The sequence below is a fragment of the Megalopta genalis genome, unplaced genomic scaffold, assembly GCF_051020955.1.
Source record: "Megalopta genalis isolate 19385.01 unplaced genomic scaffold, iyMegGena1_principal scaffold0057, whole genome shotgun sequence".
Classification (NCBI taxonomy): Eukaryota; Metazoa; Arthropoda; class Insecta; order Hymenoptera; family Halictidae; genus Megalopta; species Megalopta genalis.
This window is the reverse complement of record NW_027476126.1, coordinates 502,501-512,500: the sequence shown is the minus strand read 5'-3', so window position 1 is coordinate 512,500 and position 10,000 is coordinate 502,501.

Below are 10,000 nucleotides of genomic sequence, written 5' to 3'. Positions count from 1 at the left end.
AACATAGCGCGTGAACGAACGAAAAAAAAATTTATAGTAAACATTAAAATAAATTACATTACCGTAAACTAGACAAAAAATTACACATTTTTTCCCAATATGAAAATTTTCACAAACTTTTCAAAGTCCCATCGCATCGAGTAAACTTTTTTAATAACGCTTCCGCACGATTCTAAATGCTTAATCCATATGTGAAATCGTTCACTGATCACGAATATCGTATTTAAAAAAATTACAAAAATTTATTTTTCAAAATAATCAAAAAAAACCGAAAAATCACAAGAGTAAAGTACCATTATTTTAAACAATATGTCGTTCTAAATGCTTAATCCCTATGTAAAAAAGTTATCTAAGCAAGAATATGTAATTGAAAAAAATTAGAAAAATTTATTTTAGCCGTAAATCGAAAATAATGGGGACACCGGAGCTGTTCGAAGCGCCGAGACGCGCCGCGTACGGCCGAATATTTTCTAAGTCCCAACGTACCGATCAAGAGTAAAGTACCATTTTCCTACATTAGATTTCGTTCTAAATGCTTAATCCCTATGTAAAAACGTTAGTTAAGCAAGAATATCGTATTTTTAAAAAAATCTAATGATAGGATTTTCCAGAAAATTGAAAAAACCGAAAAATGTCAAGAGTAAAGTGCCATTTTCTGACATTAGATTTCGTTCTAAATGCTTAATCCCTATGTAGAAACGTTAGTTAAGCAAGAATATCGTATTTTTAAAAAAATCTAATGATAGGATTTTTCAGAAAATTGAAAAAACCGTAAAATGTCAAGAGTAAAGTGCCCTTATTTTAAACAATGTATCGTTCTAAATGCTTAATCCCTATGTAAAAAAGTTATTTAAGCAGGAATATGTTATTGAAAGAAATTAGAAAAATTTATTTTAGCCGTAAATCGAAAATAATGGATCGAGCGAATCGGTCGATTGCGCCGAGACGCGCTATGATGCAACAGACGAGCGATTGGAACGCCCGAATATTTTCAAAGTCCCAACGTACCGATCAAGAGTGAAGTGCCATTTTCTGACATTAGATTTCGTTCTAAATGCTTAATCCCTATGTAGAAACGTTAGTTAAGCAAGAATATCGTATTTTTAAAAAAATCTAATGATAGGATTTTTCAGAAAATTGAAAAAACCGTAAAATGTCAAGAGTAAAGTGCCCTTATTTTAAACAATGTATCGTTCTAAATGCTTAATCCCTATGTAAAAAAGTTATTTAAGCAGGAATATGTTATTGAAAAAAATTAGAAAAATTTATTTTAGCCGTAAATCGAAAATAATGGATCGAGCGAATCGGTCGATTGCGCCGAGACGCGCTATGATGCAACAGACGAGCGATTGGAACGCCCGAATATTTTCAAAGTCCCAACGTACCGATCAAGAGTAAAGTACCATTTTCCTACATTAGATTTCGTTCTAAATGCTTAATCCCTATGTAAAAACGTTAGTTAAGCAAGAATATCGTATTTTTAAAAAAATCTAATGATAGGATTTTCCAGAAAATTGAAAAAACCGAAAAATGTCAAGAGTAAAGTGCCATTTTCTGACATTAGATTTCGTTCTAAATGCTTAATCCCTATGTAGAAACGTTAGTTAAGCAAGAATATCGTATTTTTAAAAAAATCTAATGATAGGATTTTTCAGAAAATTGAAAAAACCGTAAAATGTCAAGAGTAAAGTGCCCTTATTTTAAACAATGTATCGTTCTAAATGCTTAATCCCTATGTAAAAAAGTTATTTTAGCAGGAATATGTTATTGAAAAAAATTAGAAAAATTTATTTTAGCCGTAAATCGAAAATAATGGGGACACCGGAGCTGTTCGAAGCGCCGAGCGCGCCGCGTACGCCCGAATATTTTCAAAGTCCCAACGTACCGATCAAGAGTAAAGTACCATTTTCCTACATTAGATTTCGTTCTAAATGCTTAATCCCTATGTAAAAACGTTAGTTAAGCAAGAATATCGAGAGGACCATCCGACGAGCGGAAGTTGCGGTGGCAGCCGTCGTCGCGAGGATCCACGGTCTGGGGCTGAAGGTAGCCCCGGAGAAGGCCGAGGCCGTCTGGTTTGGACGGCCTTGGTCTCGGCCACGGGCCAGATCGTGGATCTGGGTTGGAGGAGCCTGCGTCGAGGTGAAGTCCGAGATCAAGTATCTCGGACTGATCCTCGACAGCCACTGGAGGTTCGGAGCACATTTCGGCCGCCTCGTCCCCCGAGTTGAGAGGGCGGCGGCCGCGTTAGGCCGCCTGTTGCCCAATATCGGGGGACCGGGCGATATGGTGCGCCGCCTATACCTAGGCGTGGTGCGGTCAATGGTATTATACGGCGCCCCGATTTGGGCGCCGTCCGTGAGGGCAAGCCGGCGCAGCACATTGTTGTTGCGCCGGCTTCAGAGGCAAATGGCCCTTCGCCTCATACGGGGGTACCGCACCACGTCAACCGTGGCGGCGCTTGCTCTGGCGGGAGAAATTCCCTTCGAGCTGCAGGCGGCGATGCGCGCCTATGTCTATAGGCGCATATGCATCGCTGGCCGGGCTCGGGGGGACCCGCCGGAGCAAGAGGCGGTCGAGGGCTTCGAGCTCCAGGCCCGGGGACTAGCGCTCGCCAGGTGGCATGCGGAGCTTTGTTCCCATGCCGCCGAGCGCGTCCCCGGGGCTCTCCTGCCGCACTTCACCACGTGGCGGGAGAGGCGGTTTGGCAGGCTCTCCTACCGTGCGACGCAGGTATTCACCGGGCATGGCTGCTTCGGTGTCTACCTGTGTCGCATCGGTCGGGAAGCGACGACGGTGTGCCACCACTGTGGCGCGGAGGAGGACTCGGCGCAGCATACACTGGAGGTGTGCCCCGCCTTTTCAGTGCTGCGCCGAGTCCTAACTAGGGAAGTTGGTGGCGACCTCGCTCTCTCCAGCTTAGTTGGGGCCATGCTGGAGAGCCCGACAAAATGGGCGGCAGCCATAGCCTTCTGCGAACAGGTAATGTTGCAGAAGGAGGCTGCCGAGCGGGGTCGCCGTGAGCGGGGGGTGCGGCGTGTGCGCCCACGCCTAGAGCCCCCCCCCGAGTAGCTGATACTAGGCGGGCGGCGGGTGTACCGGACCATGCCGGTTTAATTGCCCGCCGCCCGCCAACCGAGGATGCCATATTTTAAAGTGGGGGCGACAAAACCGTCGCCCCCGACGGCCGCTGGTGCGGCCGTCGTGAAGAGGCGGTGTGGGGTGCGGTCCCCCGCACCGCCGAATCAAGATGATTCATGGGGGGGAGGATTAATCTCCCCCCGGGACGCGGCCGGCCACCGCTCCATCCTGGTGGCCGGCCAGGCGAGGGGGAGCTGCGGTCGTGTTCTTGAAGAGTTCCCGTGGCTCCCCCGTTAATCGCCAGCGCCCTAGGCCGCCGTGGGGGTTTTAGCGGGTCGAACCCCGCACTACCCCCCCTCCGCCCTTCGGGCGGAGCGGGGGTGTCTGACCTGCAGATTTCCCCCACGTTAAAAAAAAAAAAAAAAAAAAAAAGTTAAGCAAGAATATCGTATTTTTAAAAAAATCTAATGATAGGATTTTCCAGAAAATTGAAAAAACCGAAAAATGTCAAGAGTAAAGTGCCATTTTCTGACATTAGATTTCGTTATAAATGCTTAATCCCTATGTAGAAACGTTAGTTAAGCAAGAATATCGTATTTTTAAAAAAATCTAATGATAGGATTTTTCAGAAAATTGAAAAAACCGTAAAATGTCAAGAGTAAAGTGCCCTTACTTTAAACAATGTATCGTTCTAAATGCTTAATCCCTATGTAAAAAAGTTATTTAAGCAGGAATACGTTATTGAAAAAAATTAGAAAAATTTATTTTAGCCGTAAATCGAAAATAATGGATCGAGCGAATCGGTCGATTGCGCCGAGACGCGCTATGATGCAACAGACGAGCGATTGGAACGCCCGAATATTTTCAAAGTCCCAACGTACCGATCAAGAGTAAAGTACCATTTTCCTACATTAGATTTCGTTCTAAATGCTTAATCCCTATGTAAAAACGTTAGTTAAGCAAGAATATCGTATTTTTAAAAAAATCTAATGATAGGATTTTCCAGAAAATTGAAAAAACCGAAAAATGTCAAGAGTAAAGTGCCATTTTCTGACATTAGATTTCGTTCTAAATGCTTAATCCCTATGTAGAAACGTTAGTTAAGCAAGAATATCGTATTTTTAAAAAAATCTAATGATAGGATTTTTCAGAAAATTGAAAAAACCGTAAAATGTCAAGAGTAAAGTGCCCTTATTTTAAACAATGTATCGTTCTAAATGCTTAATCCCTATGTAAAAAAGTTATTTTAGCAGGAATATGTTATTGAAAAAAATTAGAAAAATTTATTTTAGCCGTAAATCGAAAATAATGGGGACACCGGAGCTGTTCGAAGCGCCGAGCGCGCCGTGTACGCCCGAATATTTTCAAAGTCCCAACGTACCGATCAAGAGTAAAGTACCATTTTCCTACATTAGATTTCGTTCTAAATGCTTAATCCCTATGTAAAAACGTTAGTTAAGCAAGAATATCGTATTTTTAAAAAAATCTAATGATAGGATTTTCCAGAAAATTGAAAAAACCGAAAAATGTCAAGAGTAAAGTGCCATTTTCTGACATTAGATTTCGTTCTAAATGCTTAATCCCTATGTAGAAACGTTAGTTAAGCAAGAATATCGTATTTTTAAAAAAATCTAATGATAGGATTTTTCAGAAAATTGAAAAAACCGTAAAATGTCAAGAGTAAAGTGCCCTTATTTTAAACAATGTATCGTTCTAAATGCTTAATCCCTATGTAAAAAAGTTATTTTAGCAGGAATATGTTATTGAAAAAAATTAGAAAAATTTATTTTAGCCGTAAATCGAAAATAATGGGGACACCGGAGCTGTTCGAAGCGCCGAGCGCGCCGTGTACGCCCGAATATTTTCAAAGTCCCAACGTACCGATCAAGAGTAAAGTACCATTTTCCTACATTAGATTTCGTTCTAAATGCTTAATCCCTATGTAAAAACGTTAGTTAAGCAAGAATATCGTATTTTTAAAAAAATCTAATGATAGGATTTTCCAGAAAATTGAAAAAACCGAAAAATGTCAAGAGTAAAGTGCCATTTTCTGACATTAGATTTCGTTCTAAATGCTTAATCCCTATGTAGAAACGTTAGTTAAGCAAGAATATCGTATTTTTAAAAAAATCTAATGATAGGATTTTTCAGAAAATTGAAAAAACCGTAAAATGTCAAGAGTAAAGTGCCCTTATTTTAAACAATGTATCGTTCTAAATGCTTAATCCCTATGTAAAAAAGTTATTTTAGCAGGAATATGTTATTGAAAAAAATTAGAAAAATTTATTTTAGCCGTAAATCGAAAATAATGGGGACACCGGAGCTGTTCGAAGCGCCGAGCGCGCCGTGTACGCCCGAATATTTTCAAAGTCCCAACGTACCGATCAAGAGTAAAGTACCATTTTCCTACATTAGATTTCGTTCTAAATGCTTAATCCCTATGTAAAAACGTTAGTTAAGCAAGAATATCGTATTTTTAAAAAAATCTAATGATAGGATTTTCCAGAAAATTGAAAAAACCGAAAAATGTCAAGAGTAAAGTGCCATTTTCTGACATTAGATTTCGTTATAAATGCTTAATCCCTATGTAGAAACGTTAGTTAAGCAAGAATATCGTATTTTTAAAAAAATCTAATGATAGGATTTTTCAGAAAATTGAAAAAACCGTAAAATGTCAAGAGTAAAGTGCCCTTATTTTAAACAATGTATCGTTCTAAATGCTTAATCCCTATGTAAAAAAGTTATTTAAGCAGGAATATGTTATTGAAAGAAATTAGAAAAATTTATTTTAGCCGTAAATCGAAAATAATGGATCGCGCGAATCGGTCGATTGCGCCGAGACGCGCTATGATGCAACAGACGAGCGATTGGAACGCCCGAATATTTTCAAAGTCCCAACGTACCGATCAAGAGTAAAGTACCATTTTCCTACATTAGATTTCGTTCTAAATGCTTAATCCCTATGTAAAAACGTTAGGTAAGCAAGAATATCGTATTTTTAAAAAAATCTAATGATAGGATTTTCCAGAAAATTGAAAAAACCGAAAAATGTCAAGAGTAAAGTGCCATTTTCTGACATTAGATTTCGTTCTAAATGCTTAATCCCTATGTAGAAACGTTAGTTAAGCAAGAATATCGTATTTTTAAAAAAATCTAATGATAGGATTTTTCAGAAAATTGAAAAAACCGTAAAATGTCAAGAGTAAAGTGCCCTTATTTTAAACAATGTATCGTTCTAAATGCTTAATCCCTATGTAAAAAAGTTATTTAAGCAGGAATATGTTATTGAAAAAAATTAGAAAAATTTATTTTAGCCGTAAATCGAAAATAATGGATCGAGCGAATCGGTCGATTGCGCCGAGACGCGCTATGATGCAACAGACGAGCGATTGGAACGCCCGAATATTTTCAAAGTCCCAACGTACCGATCAAGAGTAAAGTACCATTTTCCTACATTAGGTTTCGTTCTAAATGCTTAATCCCTATGTAAAAACGTTAGTTAAGCAAGAATATCGTATTTTTAAAAAAATCTAATGATAGGATTTCCCAGAAAATTGAAAAAACCGAAAAATGTCAAGAGTAAAGTGCCATTTTCTGACATTAGATTTCGTTCTAAATGCTTAATCCCTATGTAGAAACGTTAGTTAAGCAAGAATATCGTATTTTTAAAAAAATCTAATGATAGGATTTTTCAGAAAATTGAAAAAACCGTAAAATGTCAAGAGTAAAGTGCCCTTACTTTAAACAATGTATCGTTCTAAATGCTTAATCCCTATGTAAAAAAGTTATTTAAGCAGGAATATGTTATTGAAAAAAATTAGAAAAATTTATTTTAGCCGTAAATCGAAAATAATGGATCGAGCGAATCGGTCGATTGCGCCGAGACGCGCTATGATGCAACAGACGAGCGATTGGAACGCCCGAATATTTTCAAAGTCCCAACGTACCGATCAAGAGTAAAGTACCATTTTCCTACATTAGATTTCGTTCTAAATGCTTAATCCCTATGTAAAAACGTTAGTTAAGCAAGAATATCGTATTTTTAAAAAAATCTAATGATAGGATTTTCCAGAAAATTGAAAAAACCGAAAAATGTCAAGAGTAAAGTGCCATTTTCTGACATTAGATTTCGTTCTAAATGCTTAATCCCTATGTAGAAACGTTAGTTAAGCAAGAATATCGTATTTTTAAAAAAATCTAATGATAGGATTTTTCAGAAAATTGAAAAAACCGTAAAATGTCAAGAGTAAAGTGCCCTTATTTTAAACAATGTATCGTTCTAAATGCTTAATCCCTATGTAAAAAAGTTATTTAAGCAGGAATATGTTATTGAAAGAAATTAGAAAAATTTATTTTAGCCGTAAATCGAAAATAATGGATCGCGCGAATCGGTCGATTGCGCCGAGACGCGCTATGATGCAACAGACGAGCGATTGGAACGCCCGAATATTTTCAAAGTCCCAACGTACCGATCAAGAGTAAAGTACCATTTTCCTACATTAGATTTCGTTCTAAATGCTTAATCCCTATGTAAAAACGTTAGTTAAGCAAGAATATCGTATTTTTAAAAAAATCTAATGATAGGATTTTCCAGAAAATTGAAAAAACCGAAAAATGTCAAGAGTAAAGTGCCATTTTCTGACATTAGATTTCGTTCTAAATGCTTAATCCCTATGTAGAAACGTTAGTTAAGCAAGAATATCGTATTTTTAAAAAAATCTAATGATAGGATTTTTCAGAAAATTGAAAAAACCGTAAAATGTCAAGAGTAAAGTGCCCTTATTTTAAACAATGTATCGTTCTAAATGCTTAATCCCTATGTAAAAAAGTTATTTAAGCAGGAATATGTTATTGAAAAAAATTAGAAAAATTTATTTTAGCCGTAAATCGAAAATAATGGATCGAGCGAATCGGTCGATTGCGCCGAGACGCGCTATGATGCAACAGACGAGCGATTGGAACGCCCGAATATTTTCAAAGTCCCAACGTACCGATCAAGAGTAAAGTACCATTTTCCTACATTAGATTTCGTTCTAAATGCTTAATCCCTATGTAAAAACGTTAGTTAAGCAAGAATATCGTATTTTTAAAAAAATCTAATGATAGGATTTCCCAGAAAATTGAAAAAACCGAAAAATGTCAAGAGTAAAGTGCCATTTTCTGACATTAGATTTCGTTCTAAATGCTTAATCCCTATGTAGAAACGTTAGTTAAGCAAGAATATCGTATTTTTAAAAAAATCTAATGATAGGATTTTTCAGAAAATTGAAAAAACCGTAAAATGTCAAGAGTAAAGTGCCCTTATTTTAAACATTATATCGTTCTAAATGCTTAATCCCTATGTAAAAAAGTTATCTAAGCAAGAATATGTTATTGAATAAAATGAGAAAAATTTATTTTAGCCGTAAATCGAAAAAAAGACTGTTCGTTTCTCTGTCTCTCTCGCGCGATCGAAGTATTGATGTTTCCCGGCAAAGTAATGGGATATTAATTAAACTTTATACACGAAATTACTCGTTTTGATCCCCGCTACACAGCCGTATACTTTTTATAATTTTGTGGAATCGGGAACCTTGCAATATTTATCATAACGCGGATCGACTGTCTCTGTCTCTTTCTAGATCGGAAGAATCGATGTTTCCCGGCAAACTAATGGGAGTTTAATTAAACTTTATACACGAAATTACTCGTTTTGATCCCCGCTACACAGCCGTATACTTTTTATAATTTTGTGGAATCGGGAACCTTGAAATATTTAACATAACGCGGATCGACTGTCTCTGTCTCTTTCTAGATCGGAATAATCGATGTTTCCCGGCAAACTAATGGGATATTAATTAAACTTTATACACGAAATTACTCGTTTTGATCCCTGCTACACAGCCGTATACTTTTTATAATTTTGTGGAATCGGGAACCTTGAAATATTTAACATAACGCGGATCGTCTATCTCTGTCTCTTTCTAGATCGGAAGAATCGATGTTTCCCGGCAAACTAATGGGAGTTTAATTAAACTTTATGCATCAAATCATTCAGTTTGACTCCTGCAACACAACCAAACACTCTCTGTAATTTTCTGAACTGAAAAACCACTGAAATTGCGCTCGAAATGCGGAGCGACGGGTCGACGCGTCTGCACTGTGCGACAGCTAGTCAAAACGTCCGAACAGCGTATTGTTTTCGATCTCTTGGTATAATATTCGTATTCCTTGCTGTGTATAGCTTCCGATCGATTATTGCAATGGTCAAAGTTCCAGCGGCGTAATGCTTTCCATAAGATTACATTAATATAACCAGCGGCATATTGCTTTCTATCTTGTAATGAAAATTTTATAACCAAGTACCAACGGCGTATTGCTTTCGTTCGGATAATGGAGATTTTACAACCAAGTACCAGCGGTTTCTGTCTTATAATTAAATTATTATAATAAAATAAAGTACCAGCGGCGTGTTACTTTCGTTCGGATAATGGAGATTTTATGTCCAGCGGCGTAGTGCTTTCTATCTTATAATGTAATTCTTATTACAAAGTACCAGCGGCGTATTGCTTCGTACCAGCGGCGTATTGCTTTTTTACCAGCGGCGTATTGCTTCGTACCAGCGGCGTATTGCTTTTTTTTCCAGCGGCGTATTGGTTCGTACCAGCGGCGTATTGCTTTTTTTTCCAGCGGCGTATTGGTTCGTACCAGCGGCGTATTGCTTTCCGTAACCTTGAAAAACACAAAGTGCCAGCGGCGTGTTGCTTTGGAAAATAGAGCCAACATCAGCGGCATTCCGGCCTGTGCTCGGTTGGGCACGGAAACGCGACTGACCAATAGGAAGCTTAATTTTCGCCGAATGCAACGTCTGATCTTTCTATATCATGGTTTTGCAACGTCTGATCTTTCTAAATCGCGATAGTGCAACGCTTGATCCTTC